The sequence below is a fragment of the Camellia sinensis genome, chromosome 10 (genome assembly GCF_055761805.1).
Source record: "Camellia sinensis isolate YWXY chromosome 10, ASM5576180v1, whole genome shotgun sequence".
Taxonomy (NCBI): domain Eukaryota; kingdom Viridiplantae; phylum Streptophyta; class Magnoliopsida; order Ericales; family Theaceae; genus Camellia; species Camellia sinensis.
Genome location: NC_138970.1, coordinates 71,277,501 through 71,295,285, shown reverse-complemented (window position 1 = coordinate 71,295,285; position 17,785 = coordinate 71,277,501). Strand labels below are relative to the sequence as shown.

The window sequence follows — 17,785 nt, the reverse complement described above, 5'->3', positions numbered from 1 at the left end:
ATGAGCAAAATGAAATTGTAAGATATAAAGCACGACTTGTTGCACAAGGTTTCTCGTAGAGACATGGTATTGATTATGGGAAACATATTCACCCGTAATGGATGCAATTACATTTGGATTTTTGATTAGCTTAGTAATCACAGAAAATTAAGATATGTATCTAACGGACGTAGTTACAATATGTTTATATGGATCACTAGATAGTGATATATATATATATATATATATGAAACTCCCTGAAGGATTTAAAATGCCATTAATATTTAATTCAAAACCCAGAAATGTTTATTCAAACAAGCTGCAAAGATCTCTATATAGGTTGAAACAATCCGGATGTATGTGGTATAATTGGCTTAGTGTATATCTGTTGAAAGAAAATGATCCAATTTGTCCATGCATTTTTGTTAAAAAATTAGAATCCAAATTTGTAATTGTTGCAATATATGTTGTTGATTTGAATCTTGTAAAGCTTACAAAAACTACAGAATATTTAAAAAAGGAATTTGAAATAAAAGATCTTGGCAAAACAAAATTTTGTCTCAGCCTGCAGATCAGACATTTGCCAAATGAGATTCCTGTACATCAATCAACATATATGGAAAAAGTTTTGAAAAACGTTTATATGGATAAAGCTCATCCTTTGAGTTCTCATATGGTTGTTCGATCTCTTGATGTGAAAAAGGATCTATTTCGACCTCGAGAAAATAATGAATAACTCCTTGGTTCTGAAGTACCATATCTTAGTGCAATTAGTGCTCTCATATATTTTGCAAATTGTACCAGGCCTAATATTGCATTCGCTATCAATTTATTAGCAAGATATAGTTCTGAAGGCATTGGAATGGAGTAACGCACATATTACGTTATCTTTGTGGAACAACTGATATGGATTTATTTTATTCGAGTGAATCAAAGCCGCAGTTAATCGGATATGTAGATGTTTGATATTTTTCTGATCCACATAAAGCCAAATCACAAACATGATATGTTTTTACCTATGGGTATATTGCTATTATATCTTGGTGATCAGTAAAACAAACATTGATTGCTACTTCTTCAAATCACTCAGAGATACTTGTAATTCATGAAACAAGTTGAAAATGTACTTGGCTTAGATCCATGATCCATCATATTCAAGAAAGATGCAAATTGCCTTCAACAAAAGATAGTCTAACCATATTATATGAAAATAATATTGCGTGTATCACAGATCAAAGGTGGCTATATCAAAGATACGCTTAAGTGATAATCTGTCAGATCTATTTACTAAATCACTATCGACTGCAACATTCAAGAAACCCGATGCATAATATTGGGATACGTCGACATAATGATCTATTATACAATATTGATGGGAGTCATCTATTTAAGCATATTAGTAGATTGTACTCTTTTTCCTTCATCTAAGGTTTTTTTCCCACTAGGTTTTCCTAAACAAGGTTTTAATAAGGCAATTTAAAGAAATCACATACAAAAATATTGTATTCTTTTTACTTCACCAAAGGTTTTTTCTTTTTTTTTTTTTTTCACTAGGCTTTCCTTGGTAAGGTTTTAACGAGGCATATTCTTAGTGTATGGTTATCCAATGGGAAGTATTGTGAAAATATTTGGATAACCATCAAAAGAGATATAATTGGAATTCTAATGAGTTTTGGGCCAAACCGGAAAGAGAGGAAAGTTTTATCATGTGGGATGTATGGTATGCCATGTGGTAAACCAAATGGTGTGATGAATAGCAGTGTATAGTGAAGGTTTTATCACCTATAAATAGGTGTGTTTGCATGGTAATGAATATAGAGAAAAATTACGTATTATATGTCTAATTTTTTATTTCTTTTTCTATTGTGGCTATTTCATCTTTATTTTCTTTAGTTTTATAATATTTCCCAATTATACACAATAAGTCTGCAATTTGAGATTGAGTCCAGAGAGAGTCTTTAGGTGATTTCCGACGGTGCTCCAGTGACATTTCGGCAACCCACTTTACACTTTTAAAGTGTAGATCTACACTACTAGACTATAGATCTATAGTTTTCGAGTGTAGATTTAGATTTTTTATGTTCGAAATAGGGATTTTGAACGTTTTCTCCTTCGATTTTGGCATAGATTTTTAGATTTTCATCACCCACAATGGTTCCCTTCTCTCTCAAGTCTTCTCTCATATCATTGTGGATGTACTTCCTTCTTAACTCTAGCTTCTTGCGATGTTTGATGTTCGGCAACCGTGACAGTGGAGTTGGGTAGCAGCGATGGGGACGACGTTGACAAGAATGATAGGCTTTCAAGCAAATATTGTTTTCCAGACCACATCTTTGAGAAAATCAGTGGTTTTTCCTAGCTCGTAGTTGTTTTTTGGCAAATTTATTTTTGTTTTTTTGTTTTGTTGCTTGGTTGGGATAACCTTTTAGAGTCTTATGTTGTTTATTAATATAATATTTCCTATGTTCTAAAAAATTAAAAAGGTCAACAATTTAGAAGTGACAATAATATTATTATGTTGTATCCCATTCAATTTTCAACCATCATGATGGTGAAAAACTAATAAAATAGTTAGAAATTGCTCAAATATTTTGACATGTATAAGGGACAACTAGTTTTTAACTCATATTAAGAAATAGAGGTCGGGTGATCAAACTCCCTCACCAAATAACTGGTTTCCGAGGTGATCAAACTCCCTCACCAAATAACTGGTTTCCGAGGGCTATTTCTTCACAATAATAACAATCAGCAAGGAACTGGCAAAAATAAAATATGAAAATACTAACAATTGCTTACTCGACGACCAAAATTGGAACATAGCATTGTTAACTGAGAGAAGAGAAATAAGAGTTTAGTGAAAATCAAGCTTCTTTGGGTATGTGCAGCCAAACCTTTGGATGATAACATTTGATGCATAACAACCAGCTTTCATGCAGTCCTTGATGGGTTTCTCTTGAACCAATTGGGACGGAAAACCTCCAACGAAAGCATCACCTACAAGGGCGAATAGATATATCAAATAGAATATATGTAATTTGTGGGAGTGAGATTTTCACTAAGAAATGAAAAATGGGATATCATTCGTGAGCTAATTAGAGTTCCAAGCTTCTATGGTGAATTGGTGATTCACTTGTCCTAGGGAACACCTTGAGGAAACAAGGATGCGTATATCATAGCTTCGAACTGACTGAATAAATTGGGAAATTAGTGTTTTTTAAAAACAAATATCAAAATAAAAGTAATAAATTGTAAAATACAAATAAGTGTAAACTACACTTCATTCCCTGGGTTAAGCAAAAAAACGTAAAGCTACTAAAAATTCTTGTAGTGGTGTGTGCACCCGTTAAGATTTTTCATCCGAACCAACATTGTAAGTATGGCAAACTTTACTATCTAATTTTTTTTTGTATTTTTAATTTGAATTTTTAACCTTTACAACAACTCTGGCATGGTTGTGGATTGATTTAAAATATAACTAATTAAAATTAGGTTAAAAATTTAAGAATTAGAATATGTACCAATAAATCCCAAATTAATAACTTATACACTGTTTAGTCCTAAAAGTTTTCTTATAGACCGAAAGGTTCCATTACAATGTTTCAAACATCAAATTAATGTTTCGAACATTAGATTTCGAACATCAGATTAATGTTTCGAACATTAACTTTCGAACATCAGATTAATGTTTCGAACATTAGATTGATGTGCAAATGGGACTAAATGGAGCATAAGAAAACTTTTAGGACTAAATGGTTCAACTTTTCAAAAACTAGGACTTATGGATAAATTTCCCAATAATTTAAGAATTTAGGGTTAGTTGGTGATTTAATTGAATTAATGTTGACTAAGTTATAAATTATGTGCATAATAGAAGAGATAAAAAGAAAATAACAAAAGAGGTGAAGGGTTTGAGGTGTCTTAAATTTCACATCTACCAGAGTTAACTATTGCACTTTACTCCAAAACCATATGGGAGGTCTCTCACTGTATTGAAATCATAGCGGGGTAAAATGCTCCAATCTCAAATCAAAAGGGTAAAATTAATTTTGCCTTTAAAATTTTATTCAAGGAATAACAAGTGCCCAACACTTGAGGATAGTAATGAAATTTGTGTCCTACCAAACATTGTTTTTCCCCTCTAACTACCATCATCAAAAAGGCTGCCACCAACCAACAACCCATGGTCGCCTCAAACCAACACAAGAAAGCATGGCAGTGTTCTGGAACGAACAACATTTTATTTAATTTTTATATCAGATGTTTCAGAACATTTTAAATTTTGACAGACGTACATTTAAATGGTATGATTTCCTCTTCTAGCATTGACCCAATAAAAGCAACAGGAGAGCACATACCTGCTCCATTGGGTATTAACGAGTTTCTCTTTAGTTAACCATATTACAGGGAACAGTTTAACCTTCCCACCATCAGCAACAACAACTGGATCACCCTGAGTAATCTCAGTAATCCTCTTGTGTGTTCTAGAAGCTTTTGGCCATTGGGAAATTTTTAAAGCTACCTCCTCAACATTCTCAGTCTGCAATTTTACAATAACCCAATCAGGTAAACATTATAAAAGGGATTTATGAAATCTGTTGCCCAAACAAACATTACTTCCCAACCACGAACTTTTGAGAAAGTTCTTGCGTTTGTCTCATTTCCAAAAACAAAGTCCATGTACCTAGAACAACAAAAGGCATGAAATATATCAATATTTTTCATTCACAATTAAAATAAATTACAAAAAAAGAGGCCATTGGACTTACGGTAAAATCTTCTCAAGTGCATCATTGAAGAATTCACAGATAAATGGAGCATATAGGTTCATCATGAAGACCTGCAGATGGAAGAAAATGTCAGTGATGTTTCACGCAGAAGCTAATGCAAGCCAACGTATAAGTAGGATTTTCCAATTACATATTAGATGTTATACCTTCTTGTTTGCAGCTGCATGTTCAGCAACAAGCAGAATAGACTCTATGGAAACGGTGAGAAAAAATGGGGCAATATAGAAGTACTTGGCCTTCTCAACTGTCCAAATATCATCAAGTTAGCACAAAAGAATATATAAGAGCCAATAAGAGATGTTCGACAAAGGACACGGGGAAGACATAATACCCAATGCCCAATTTTCTGGTCTCGTAAAATGTTCAGATTTGTAGCAATTTGCAGCTGACAAGTTGGCAACTAGTGATCTGCATATATATTTAACACAAAATATGGTTAGTCCATCTGCGTGAAGATTCAGAAAAGCCAGTCCAGCTTCATATTTGTATCTCAACATGCCAGAAATGAGAAGTTCATATGTTCCGTATGCAGTCAGGCTGACATGGAGAGGTATAAAATAAATCAACTCTTAAATGCATCACAACAGCTTAAAATGTATTCATACAATTAACTAAATAACTAAGCTTGAGTGTGGTTCACAAACTAGTCTGTTTATGTCCACATTATACTGGTAATGACATTTGCTCAATAATTTGTCATATTTCTATCCTGTAAAAAGATACTAAAATTTATAGTCCCAAAATAATGTAAATTTATAATTTTCTATTCACAATATGTCATGACCCAAACCCGCCTCTAGAGGTTTAGGTGTCATGACCGGCCAGTAATCCCTAATTACCTATGGCCTCAATGACAAAATCAATTATAATATGATGACGGGGCTTAGCGGAAGCAATATTGAATATAAAAGATAGTCCATGGAGCAGTGCATATGCCAAATTCATAAATATTTAAAACTTTAAACTTCATTCTTGCTTATATACATAATGTTAGAATTTATCTCCACCTACCACCTCTACTATCACACACTCCACACCTACCACCTCCACTATCACACACTCCACCTACCACCTCCACTATCACACACTCCACCTACCACCTCCACTTCACTCCTACACCTACTACCACATTTTCTTCTATATATAGGAATCCTTGTAATTGTAATCTAAATCAATCTTGTAATTACATCAATCAATCAATATCAATAATACATATATTTTTACATGGTATCAGAGCAGGTTTAGAACCTAGTATTTTCGCTTCCCCGGCGGGCGGCAACCTCACCTTAGCCGCCCGCCGGACCTCAACCTAGTCCGCTAAAATTCTCTACACATACCGTCACTCTTCTTCACCAATGTCTGCAAACAATCAGATCTCTCTGAGACATTTCATCGAACACCATGTCTGCAACAATGATGGGCAAAACACACACACACACCATGCAGGGGGGACACCCTTCATTACCAAACAGAAGGCCATCTCTTCTCCAACCAATTTTTTTCTCTCTCTAGACCTTGGGGGTTTTACCCCTAATTGGGGCATTTGTCTTCTCTCTCTCAATTTGATCTTTATTATTTGGTTTCGGAGCTTGAGATTCTGTGCCTAATTTGGCTGTACATGGTTTCATCATCCGCAGCAATTGAGCATATGGTTCGCTGATGTTCCACTCTGATTCGACCTATATTCAGTGTTGTAACTTGGTTCCAGTTCATGGGCCTTCTTTGCAAATCAGTTTTGCAGCCCACATGCGAGTTGATTGACACCTTCGATCAAAGTATTGCTCTTTGCGAACTGACTGGAGTTCTTCGCGAAGCTGTTCTTGTCGGCATGTGAATCTAATCACAAACTGAGTTTGCGATCTGACTTTGCAGATCAAGATTTGATCAGAGTTTGGTCCTGCAACTCAGTTCGTCGCTGAATCAGACATCGCTGACCTTTCATCAACTCTGAAATTCGAATCTAGACTCCTTCGTGATCTGACCTTGGGGCTTCCTTCGCGACTCGCGATTCTTCTTCACAGTCCTGAGTCGAATTTGCGAACCTTTGCAATCAACTCGCGACCTGAAGTGAATCAATCCAACCTGCTGTTGTTCTTGGTGACAAAAGTGAATGAAGATTGTACCAGCTTGGTATATATGTGTATATGATGTGAAGGATCTGTCTTGCCTCTCACAGGATCTCTGCCGAACAGTTATTGTTAATAACAACCCATTCAGTTTCTTATTGCCACCAGTGACTGGAATTCCATGCATCCCCTTTTCTGCAAGACAACCACATGATGATCAGCTTCTGGAGGTCCTTCTTCCACTCCTCAGACACCTCTCTCAAATCCGGGAAACACATTTTCTCTCTCACTTTACTTTTTCCACCACCCACCAAACATCATCATCGCCATGACTGGGTCTGCCCCCTGTGCTTCTTTTTCTTTTATTCTTTAACAACAACACTTAGTTGGTGAGCCCCTTTCACACATGTTTTCCACTAAACCACATACCCATCACATTTTTTTAATATTTCTACTTTTTCGTTTTTGTTGTTTTTTTATTTTTTTATTCATCACCCCACCTGGGCATGTCTCATCCGGGTGCTTATTTTTCTTATCTCTATTTTTTTTTTTATTCTCTTTGTTCCCACCATTTTTCATCCCACTAGAGTATATAAAATATATTTCTATTTTAAAAACAATTTAACATATATATATATTGTTTTATCTATTTTTATTTTATTTTATTTTATTTTTATTATTCCACAAAAAAAAAAAAAAAAAAAAAAAAAAAAAAAAAACAAACAAACAAACAAACAAACAAAAACAAATCCACAATCCATTCACCACCTCGGTTTTCAACCCGATCACAATTTTACACTAGGATCAACCCCGATCCCCATTTTACAGCAAAAAAAAAAAAAAAAAAAACAAAACAAAACAAAACAAAACAACAAACACACAAAACATCCACCCACACAGTGGGTTTTTTTCTTTTCCCTTCTCTACTCTACTGCAGGTCTCTTCTTCTTACTTTTATCTTGGGTGTCCCGTGCCAGTCCGGTCTCCGTGTTTCCTTGTCCACCGAGCACGTTCACTCCCCCATACTCCTCCACTGCAGCATATGGCGGACCTCCAAAACGGAACATCACGGTGACCTTCCGCTTCAGTTCCTTATTTTCCGCCTTTAGCACACTTATCTCTGCTCGCGCATCCTTATACATGCGTTGGAGCAGAGCCAGCTGGGAGTTTAAATGCTGCACCTCATTTGTCCTACTCTGCAGCCGGTTCGACAAATTTGTGACCGCCGTCATGCTTTCCACACATGCCTTCAGAGTATACTGATTTGCTTCCACATCCGACTGCACTGCCATTCTTTGCTCCACAGACCGCATCGGAAAGTTCAGCGGAGTAAACTCCGGGGCACTCGGTTGAGGTTCCAGTGCTACCGCTCCAGTTCTCTCTCTTGTTGACTCGTTGAGGTCGGGAAAGAGGGTGAGCAGACTCCGGGAAGACGAGGCCATTTTCTGGGCAACAAAGTGTTACAGACTATTTTCTGGGCAACAGAGTATTACAGACTATCTCTCTCCGCAAACGGAACTATCTTTCTCAGCAACACGAAGGATTTTTCAGAGGTTTCTCTCAGTTTTTTCTCTGCCTCAGCCTCTGCCTTCGTCTTGGTTAAATAGCCGATGCTGCCACGCGCATCGCGCGCCTCTTGACGCCCGACAAACTGGCACGCCTTTTCATGGCACATCTTTTGATAAAGTGGACACACCTTTTGATGGCACGTCTTTTGATGGCACGCTTTTTGATGGCCCGCCTTTTTATGAATTGGGCACACCTTTTGAGGGTGCAACTTTTTTAAGGGTCCGACAAGACTCTGTAAACTGTCCCGACATTGATTCCGGTTAGCTCCTTTATGGGTCCGACAAGACTCTGTAAACTGTCCCGACATTGATTCCGGTTAGCTCCTTTATGGGTCCGACAAGACTCTGTAAACTGTCCCGACATAGATTCCGGTTAGTTTCTACAAGGGTCCGACAAGACCCTGTAAACTGTCCCGACATTGATTCCGGTTAGTTTCTACAAGGGTCCCGCAAGACTCCGTAAACTGTCACAACATTGTCTTCTACAACGGTCCGACATGACCCCATAAACTGTCTTCTACGACGGTCCGACATGACCCCATAAACTGTCTTCTACAACGGTCCGACATGACCCCATAAACTGTCTTCTACAACGGTCCGACATGACCCCATAAACTGTCTTCTACATCGGTCTGACACCACCATACAGTGTCCTCTACACCGTTATGACACCCCATACAGTGTCTTCACCAACGGTCTGACACGACCATACAGTGTCTCCTATCCTTTTTTATTTTTATGTATTTTCTTATTTTGTTACTCTCTCCAAACTCAAGTTGGTTAGTTTCTATCCTCCTTGAGTTTGCGGGGGGCTGTTAGAATTTATCTCCACCTACCACCTCCACTATCACACACTCCACACCTACCACCTCCACTATCACACACTCCACCTACCACCTCCACTTCACTCCTACACCTACTACCACATTTTCTTCTATATATAGGAATCCTTGTAATTGTAATCTAAATCAATCTTGTAATTACATCAATCAATCAATATCAATAATACATATATTTTTACACATAACGCAAAAGATAGACTTCTTATACGACATTCGTCCATAACAAGTTCCAAAATCACAAAACTAGACAAAACAAAAAAGGAGGGTTGACAAAGCTTGACTCCTCTCGAGTCCAAGCATGCCCTATCACAGAGACACTTCAAAAATGGCTTCATAGGGGTCAACTCTGAGGCTGCCTTAGGCTTGACGTTCCACTTGCTCACCTACATATATATAAGGGAGAGGGGTGAGCTAAAACCCAGTGAGTAATATCAATATAAAGGGTTTAAATGAATGAAGTCCAACATAGTACAAAACGTATATTTCATTTCCCGAAACAATCCATTTCAGCAAAACAATTTGATTAACAATCATATCAATCATTTGCAATAACGATAATCATTTGAATCATTATACGTGGCACATCTAATAGAGTAACAATGTAACAATGGGCCAAGGCCAATAGGACCACAAGGGCCAATCCAATAGACCATAACGGGTCAATTAATAATCCATAATTCAATGTGGACTATTAAGGTCTAATATCAGAAATCTTTGTGTTTCAATTAATCCAATAAGCCATGGTATTGTTTCCCCCAGGTAAGGGCCTATTCATCAATGGCCATGGTATTGTTTCCCCCAGGCGAGGTCTCACTGAAAGATGTCACGAATACATTTCAAAAAGAGACAATCATTCATTTACATTTCAAAATCATCATGATGTAAAAAATTTCAAAACATATTTCGGACATATCTTTATAAGGATATTACTCACAGTGGGTTGTACCGATATAAAGCCTCGGGCATTTACCTATACAATACACATAACAAAGCACACATTGAAACACATGTCTCAATCAAACGTTCTATCTTAATTCATTTCCCTTTTATGTGTTTCTAATTCATTTACTTATTAATGTTGTCTAAACAATGTCCAAGAATGCTTAAGAGAGTGTGAGGATGAAAACATGCACATGGGAGTGTGTTTCAAAAATGCTAAAAATAGGGCAGTTGGCTCGAGCACACCTTTGGTCGCTTGAGCGACGTAGCCTGTCTACAAAAGTACTGGTGGTCAAAATCTAGGCTCGATGGTCGCTCGAGCCAACTATGAAAATGAACTGAGATCGCTCGAGCGGTCTGTAAAACTCTACAAAACTTCTGGATGCCTGCAAAGTGCACTCGAGCAATAGATGCATCGCTCGAGCGAAGTGGACAAATTTTGGGATTTCCATAATTGCATTTGAAGTTCAAAGGCATGAGTTTCAAGTCTAAAGCTTGCATGGCTAGAGGAGTTATGAGGGAAACACTTTATAAAACATAAATACTTGATAATTATCAAACCATAGTTCAAAATCTCTTTCAATTTTCCCAAAACAAAACTCAAAGCTCTTCAATCTTGCCATGCATGTAAAGAATTCAATTCTTTTCTTTTCAAAACATGATCATACTTTTCTTTTCAAAACATGATCATATGAGGTGATCAGTGTGAAATCATAAAAAACCCTCAAGGATAGCATGTATAACTTCATGCATGTAAAAATTTTGGTGGAAATCAAACTTAAAGATGATGAATTATGCTTGCATGTCCCAATTTAGATCTTGCTTACCAAATTCAAAGTAATCTTAGCATTTCTTTAACAATTTCATGCAAATGATCCTACAATCTCATGAATTCAACTTCTACATAAACTATTTATAAAGATTATGGTTAAAGATCATACCTAGAGCTTGAATTGAAGATGTACAAGCTTAATTCTCTCAATTCTTCTTCCTCTCTCTCTAAAGTAGTTGTCCTCCCTCTCTCTCTCTCTCTCTCTAATTTTTCAGCTCAAAGGATGATGAGAAATGAGCTCCTAAACATGTTTCTAACATATATATATGATTGGATTAAGTTAAGTTAATCAAATGAGATTAGGGCTAATTAATTAAACTTAATTCTAATTAATTTTAATAAGTTTAGTTAATTTAATCTAATTATTTTGGTCCAAATCAAATTTTAATCAAACTTACATATGATTCTATATATTCCAATTAGCCTATTGGATTGGTCAATTTCGGTTTCTGAATCCGTTTGAACTTTCAATTTCAAATTCAAAGTCGGTATTCTAATAGATATTCCATAAACAAACAGATAAACACCAATTAAACAAATAATTATGCGATTATGCTCAATGAAATAATATATAAAAATAATATGCGCGTTGGGGTCGTCACACAATAATTTCAAACATGATATTTATTAAAGTATTGAATATTAGTACACTAAGTTCCGTCACTTGCAGATGCAGATAATGTAGTTTCATATAACTTTATGTTAAATAAATTCAAATTCTCTGGCTGAAGAAGAATTGGAACAATTCCAATATGGCAATTACAAGGCTGTCACAAGAGGAATAAAGGCACACAGCAGTAGCCCTAAGAATAGTAAACAAAGAGATGATTCATTAGATTTACAGAGTGTTATCATTTAGGTAAAAAGTTGTATAATTTGAAAAGAGAGAGATCACTGACTCATAACAGTGAGATGTGATCTCGATATCATGATTTTTGAAGCAATCATTCAGGATTGTAAGAGCATAATGACTAGGCAAGTAGTTCACACATTTACAAAAAGGATGCCGCACACAATCAAGTTTGTAATGATGAACTAAAATGGGAACGCTCATTTTCTGAAGCACAAATATCTACACGATTGAGTTTCAGACACATTTATGAAGAATATATTAATAATTTTTTAACAGTAATAGTTCATAAAACCAAAAATTAACACCAACAATGCACATTTCAATTTTTTATCAACGGCGGAAAACATATTTGGGATCCATGATAACACTCATTAGAACAGGGTGAGAGACTCACTCTGTTCATAAAAGGTAGAAGAAGATTCACACTAATACCACAGTGGGGCAGTAAAAGGAGTTTCGAGCAAGGTTATGTGAAACTTACCTTTCACCACCCACTACACAAACAACACAGGTACCCGTTGGTGCAGACTCGTCCTTGTAATAGTGAACCTGAGTGTCAAACATGACAGATAATGTTGGTAAATTAGTACTTTGGGTTCCATGCTTTAGAATGTGGATTCATGAATTTGAAAGCCAAAAACTGAAAGAAAAAGGACAAAGAAGACAACGATGACGATGATGACAATGGAGGAGGATAAACAACAAAGAACCTACATTAACACCACCAAGTTTTGAGTTTTTCTTCATCTCCTCCCCAAACTTTTCATTTTCAATGCAACCAATATAACTAGTTGCTCCAGGAATTTGAAGCTACCACTGTCAATAGAAAAGGAAAATTCATTCTACTGCGTGGTGAGATAATATTACTGGATAGGTAAGGCATAATAAATTTTAAGCATACCCGAGCAACTCTGATTGAATTTTGAGTAGCACCTGCACATGAAAATTTTGCATTAAGCTTATTGCTAATTGATAATTATATTGACAAATGTTATTATGGAAACTAATTTTCACGAACACATCATACACGCAATGGCCACCTTACCTCCAGCAATGTACTCCACATTGTATTTGGATGCCATTTCACCATACCTGAGAAATGCATCATTATACCATTGGTTCGATAATCAATGCAGCCAATAACTTAATGACAAATGCACTGTGCAATGCGCTTTCTTGGTCAATGGATCACATTGTGATTGTGATTTCTGAAAATAATTTTGTACATCCAATCAACACTACAATTTCTAATAGCTGTATAACATACGTAAAAAATCACAGGTGATCTTGAAGTTTTTCTTTTTGTTCTTCATTTTCTCCTTTTCATAACTTTATTAATTGATAATGGTGTGCTATTACTTGAGAGATGTTATACTTCACTATTTATGTAGGTGAAGTTCAGTACCAGAACAACGAGTGGAGTTTTACCCAACAAAACTTTAATCCACACAAATCAAAATTAATACCCTTTTCATGAAAGCAAATATTCCAAAATGTGTCACGTGATGGGAAACTTAATGAAATGTGTATTCTAGTTTCTGCAATAAGCTTATGTAGTATTTGGTTCACTGAAACGAAATATAATGGAAATGAAGTCATTCTTTAGCTTTCTTATGAAATGACTACTACTCCATTACAATGATGAATGACGATTCCATTTATGACATACATTTTTCATCAGTTTTTTAGTGAGCCGAACGTGAGAATGGACATTAAAATGATGAATCTATTTCAACCAAAAAGGTCAAAATAGAGGCAGATGATCAATTATACTGATTTCACTATTGCAGAATTGTTACTTAAATTTTGAGATTCAAATCTTTGGAGGTGCACATATTATGATTTAGGCAGCTGCACAACCATAACAAGAAGCTCAACGGCTCAAAAAAATTCCAAATCGAATACTTTGGCAACAGGGTAAAATCAACAAACAAATGGTGTACGAATCGAGTGGAGATTCAAAAGTTGAATGGAACAAAGAGACAATTTGAGAGAGAGAGAGAGAGAGAGTACTTGTCCAAGAAGGCTTGATCGACGACGGAGGAGATGTCGAGGTGTGGATTGCCCATCCCCAATAGAATTCTCTCCTACTCCATCGCTGATTGCAGGTGGTTTCCATTGAGAGAGCCTTCTTATGTTATATACATGGGAAACACTCAACTTTTATAACATGATATGTAATTAAAGATATCATGTGTAATAATTAAAATGATATAATAGTTAAAGAAAAAAATTAATTATAATTAAAAATAATAATATAATCAAATTCAATGATATACTCTTTTAAAAGTATGTATATCAAAATTTTCCTATATATAAATCCTCTCTAGTATATATCCATATCTATATCTATACTACTACCAGAATCAATTACGTTTTGGAAACAGTGTGATGAGTTGTATTTTGCCCTCTTTGTCGCTTTTGTCCTTTGACTTTTGTTGGTAGAAATAATTTGGAAGATGAGCAATGATATATTCTTTTAATTTTAAAATTTTAATTAAGTTTTAATGATGTGGGAGGAAATAAAAAAAATAATTAAAATAAATAAAATCAAACCTAAAACATTACATCATAGTAGAATTCACTCCCATTAAAGCTTCTTTATTAGAGCTTCCAACCATTTTTTTTGGAAGATTTTTTGGTAATTATGAAAAGAATGTTGGTTAATTTTTGAAGTATGAATATTTTGTTTTTGGATAAATTATCATTACACTTTTGAGACTTGTTTAAAATGTAAATTGCCCCTTTACCTTGTGAATATTATCAAACTTATTTAATGTGAATGCTCACATTACTAAGTTTCTAAGAGTTAAAAAAATATTTATAATGGTAAAATTATCCATAAACTATATTAAATATGAGAATTAGAATTTGATAAATTAAATTTCCAATATTGATGAGGGTCAACATTGTATTTCTATGAATGGGTTTTTACTTTCGGCTGATGAATAACATGACAGGAAATTTTAGTTCTACATACTAAACCCTCCTAGTACACGTCTATTCTCAACACACACACACACACTTAATGATTTCTAAATATAAGTTTTACTTAGTACACATCCTTCCTCATCAACAATAACCCTAACCCCTTGAAACCTAATCCAACCCTAGCTACCACTCGTCACCGCCATGAACCACTATAAACCCTGGCCACCATCACAAGTCTCTCATCTCACCTCCGTTGCTACCACCATCTCTGGTGCCCCTTCTCAAACCTCCCCCACTATTCCCTTCCCACCTCTGCCCTTACTCAATCCTCTCCAACACCCTCCTCATGACCGTTGCCACTCTCAACTCCCTCACTTGCAATACACCAACCCTCTCCATACACTGGTGATCACGATATATAGAGAGATTCACACAAAGAGAGATTGCACAACTAGGGTTTTGAGATAAAGAGAGATCACTGGCAACTAAGGTTTTGAAGAGAGAAATCGTGGTGGCCAGAGATTTGTAGAGAGAGAGGGGTTACGACTATGATTTTGATAGAATAAATGGTGATGGTTGCGAGGGTGCTAGAGAGAGGTTGCGGACTGAGTTTGCAATGATAGGAAGCTCGTGGCAATAGGGATTTTGTGGCGGCAGAGTTACAACAATGGTGGTTAGTGGCTAGGGTTAGGTTTAGGAAGTTAAGATTTTAGCGAAAAAGATAAGGGCATTTTGATAATTTTATTTTAATAGAAAATTGTAATAAAATAAAATATCATTAAGTATAAATTTGTGGTTCCAAAATTATGAGTCTTAACATTTTTCATTCAAAAAAATCTAAGGGAAACATTATGATACACACCCCTTCAAGGAGTAATGATAATTTGTGATTGAGATAAAAAGTTATACATTTTATGATAATGTTACGTATTTTGTAGTATTATTACACATTTTGTAGTTTGAAAATGTTTTAATAAAAAAATATGTAACGTTACTACAAAAATGAGTAACACTAAAATCGTAAATTAACTTAATAATTTATTTATTTATCTAATATTGCATACAAATAAAAAAACAAGCTTTAAATTAAAATATTAAAATGTATAAAATATATAAAAATGCTTCATTTAAATTGTAATTTCTAAAATTAATAAAAAGTTAAATCGTCTATGCCCCTCATAAAAGTAGTACATAAATAATCAACTTAAATAATCTTACTAATTTATATATTTTTGTACAAATTTTTTATTTTAACATTTTATCCATGCCTTACATATATATATATATACACATCTATATGTGCTTTACATTTTACATGTGATATTATGTATTAACTTTTGATTCATTAAAAATTCAATTATACAAGGTTCAACTTTCTTATTATATCAGCTGAATTGAGAGACTTAAATCATGATATTTAACATTTCTAATTACACTATCAATTCTTCTCAATTAACACTTTTGATTCAATGATACAATTATTATATATCCTTGTCTTGTTTTTGAATATTTATAAGAGAAAAGAAAGATTAAAAAAGTTACTCAAAAAAGAATTAATGTCAAACCCCAAGCCATCTCTAAACACCTTCAACATTGAGAAGAGAACAGAGAGCGAAGAACACCCCACTGGAGCCGTCCTCCACTAGAGACATTAGCATATTTTGTACACAAAGAGGTTTCTTCTTTTTTAGTTCCAAAAACAAACAAAAAAAAAAACAATATAAATGGGAATACATCCTAACAAATCAACCTATTAGGATTTCCACCAATCACCCCCTCATTACCTGTTAAATTATCACCCCCTATAAGGTGTTTTTCCATTAAAAACATATCATAATACTCAATATCAGCTGTAGTTGTAACAAGATTGAAGGTCTATAGCAAAATCTTACCATTCATCTACACAATGAAAAGCTTTCTATTTTCTCGTCGTCTGAATTCATCCCAATATCTGTATATCCATCAAACAGTTAATCCATAAAACATATATATTAAAACAAATGCCACAAAAATAAACAAATCATAAGCTATGTACGGGAAGCAAATATTCCGCGGAGCCCGTACTCCTTTCATCCAAGCTCCTTGTCTATCCGATCGACCTGCAAGCACAACGGCGGTGAGCCACCCGGCGGTGTGTGGCCGGAAAACCCCTCCGACGGTCAAGTTAACACACACTCAGGGAGAGAGAGAGGAAGAGAGATATATCACAATGAGTGTTTCTTACCAAATGATGTTCCCTCCTCAGCATGGGGGGCGCAGTCATGCTTATATACTTTCTGCGCTCAACTCTGCACCCATTGGTCTCGATACGTTGAGCTGCTCTCCCGTCTGTCAGCACAAATCCAGCGAACACCACCTAACCAAACCGCTAGACAACATTACCGAGAACTTGGCAGCCCGGCGGCATCACCTCGGCTTCACACGACCGGACTGCACAATAAGTCCCAGTGTCCACTCGCCGAGCTCCATAACAATCGAGATCAGTAGTATTTTGGTAGAGCAGAGTTCCAGACAGGTCGAGCCGGCAAACAAAAAGCCTTTCCGCCGAGCTAAACGTGCGAACCGTGGAACCCGGGTTGGTAGGTGACCAACCCGGCCGAGTAAGCTCAGCCCATACACGGGGCTTGACCCTCGGCCGATCAAGACCGATTCTGGACGCAGACAAGCCCAAGTAGCTCGGCCCTAACTCGATCCTGGACCTCGACCGAGCAAAACAACCTCTAAATAGGCCCAAGTTAGCTTGGCCAAAACGTGCTCGTCCATCTTCTGTTCGGCTTCTACCACGGCTCAAAGCCAGATTATAAATCTCCCTCTCAAGCTAGATAAGCAAAATAGCCCTAAAAAATATATTTAAAAAAAGAAGTCACGAAAACAAACAACTCATAAGCTAGATAAGAAAAATAGCCCTACCAACAATCATGAACACCCGTTTTACGTTTTTGTATTATCTAATTCTGTGAAAATTCTCATTATGCAAACTAATCCACA

At 35.8% G+C, this 17,785-nt stretch overlaps 1 pseudogene across 1 annotated transcript; it reads right to left on the bottom strand.

Moving 5' to 3' along the window:
- Window positions 1-2,580: 2,580 nt before the first annotated feature.
- LOC114269231 (adenosine kinase 2-like) lies at window positions 2,581-14,072 on the bottom strand (annotated as a pseudogene). The gene is made up of 11 exons (XR_014342180.1): window positions 13,880-14,072; window positions 12,912-12,958; window positions 12,768-12,799; window positions 12,581-12,682; window positions 12,348-12,415; window positions 5,098-5,174; window positions 4,913-5,010; window positions 4,746-4,816; window positions 4,594-4,660; window positions 4,335-4,516; window positions 2,581-2,973 (listed from the first exon to the last, which is right to left on the bottom strand). The product of XR_014342180.1 is annotated as an adenosine kinase 2-like (transcript).
- Window positions 14,073-17,785: the final 3,713 nt, after the last annotated feature.